This window comes from Grammomys surdaster, unplaced genomic scaffold (genome assembly GCF_004785775.1).
Source record: "Grammomys surdaster isolate TR1022 unplaced genomic scaffold, NIH_TR_1.0 125652, whole genome shotgun sequence".
Taxonomy (NCBI): domain Eukaryota; kingdom Metazoa; phylum Chordata; class Mammalia; order Rodentia; family Muridae; genus Grammomys; species Grammomys surdaster.
In genome coordinates, this window is record NW_021620489.1 from 10,369 (window position 1) to 11,931 (window position 1,563).

General features: G+C 44.6%; 1 pseudogene; it reads left to right on the forward strand.

Moving 5' to 3' along the window:
• Nucleotides 1-343: 343 nt before the first annotated feature.
• Nucleotides 344-1,560, forward strand: LOC114638888 (annotated as a pseudogene).
• The last annotated feature ends 3 nt before the right edge of the window (nt 1,561-1,563 follow it).

Sequence of the window (1,563 nt, forward strand, 5' to 3'; positions counted from 1 at the left end):
ACACCCACAGTGGGCTGGGCCTACTCATATCAATAATTAATCAGGAAACAGTCCAATAAAGTTGCCTATAGGCCACCTTTATGGAGGCATTTTCTCAGTTGATGCCCCTTTCTGGCTCCTTGATGTGGAGGGACCTTAGCGGTCCTGAGCAGGAGAGAAGCTAATCAAGGCCACTTGGCCTGAGAAGCCAAGGCCCACCACCCAGCAGACTTGTGTTTCCCTGATCCGGGCTCGGGCAGCCCCTCCTCCGGGACTCTCCTCTCGGGAACCTTCACCCGCAGCAGTTGTTTAGGACTGGATTGCTTGGCACAAAAAGGTGGACAAGTCCTATTTTCCAGAGAAGATGACTTTTAGCAGTTTTGAAGGATCTAGAGCTTTAGTATCTGCAGACACCAATAAGGATGAAGAACTTGTAGAGGAGTTTAGAAGATTAAAAACATTTGCTAACTTCCCAAGTAGCAGTCCTGTTTCAGCATCAACATTGGCATGAGCAGGCTTTCTTTACACTGGTGAAGGAGACACCATGCAGTGTTTCAGTTGTCACACAGCAGTAGATAGATGGCAGTATGGAGACTCAGCTGTTGGAAGACAAAGGAGAATATCCCCAAATTGCAGATGTAGCAATGGCTTTTATTTTGAAAATGGTGCCACACAGTCTACAAGTCCTGGTGTCCAAAATGGCCAGTACAAATCTGAAAACTGTGTGGGAAACAGAAATCATTTTGCTCTTGACAGGCCATCTGACACTCATGCAGATTATCTCCTGAGAACTGGACAGGTTGTAGAAATTTCAGACACTGTATACCGGAGGAACCCTGCCACGTATAGTGAAGAAGCCAGATTGAAGTCATTTCAGAACTGGCCAGACTATGCCCATTTAACCCCCAGAGAGTTAGCTAGTGCTGGCTCTTCTACACAGGGATTGATGATCAAGTGCAATGCTTTTGTTGTGGTGGAAAACTGAAAAATTGGGAACCCTGTGATCGATTGTGCCTGGTCAGAGCACAGGAGACACTTTCCCAGTTGCTTCTTTGTTTTGGGCAGGGATGTTCCAAGTGAATCTGGTGTGAGTTCTGATAGGAATTTCCCAAATTCAACAAATTCTCCAAGAAATCCAGCCATGGCAGAATAGGAAGCACGGATCGTTACTTTTGGAACATGGATATACTCAGTTAACAAGGAGCAGCTTGCAAGAGCTGGATTTTATGCTTTAGGTGAAGGTGATAAAGTGAAGTGCTTTCACTGTGGAGGAGGGCTCACTGATTGGAAGCCAAGTGAAGACCCTTGGGAACAGCATGCTAAGTGGTATCCAGGGTGTAAATAGCTATTGGATGAGAAGGGGCAAGAATATATAAATAATATTCATTTAACCCATTCACTTGGAGAATCATTGGTAAGAACTGTTGAAAAATGCCATCACTAACTAAAAAAATCGATGATACCATCTTCCAGAATCCTATGGTGCAAGAAGCTGTATGGATGGGATTTAGCTTCCAGGACATTAAGAAAACAATGGAAGAAAAAATCCAAACATCTGGGAGCAGCTATCTGTCACTTGAGGTT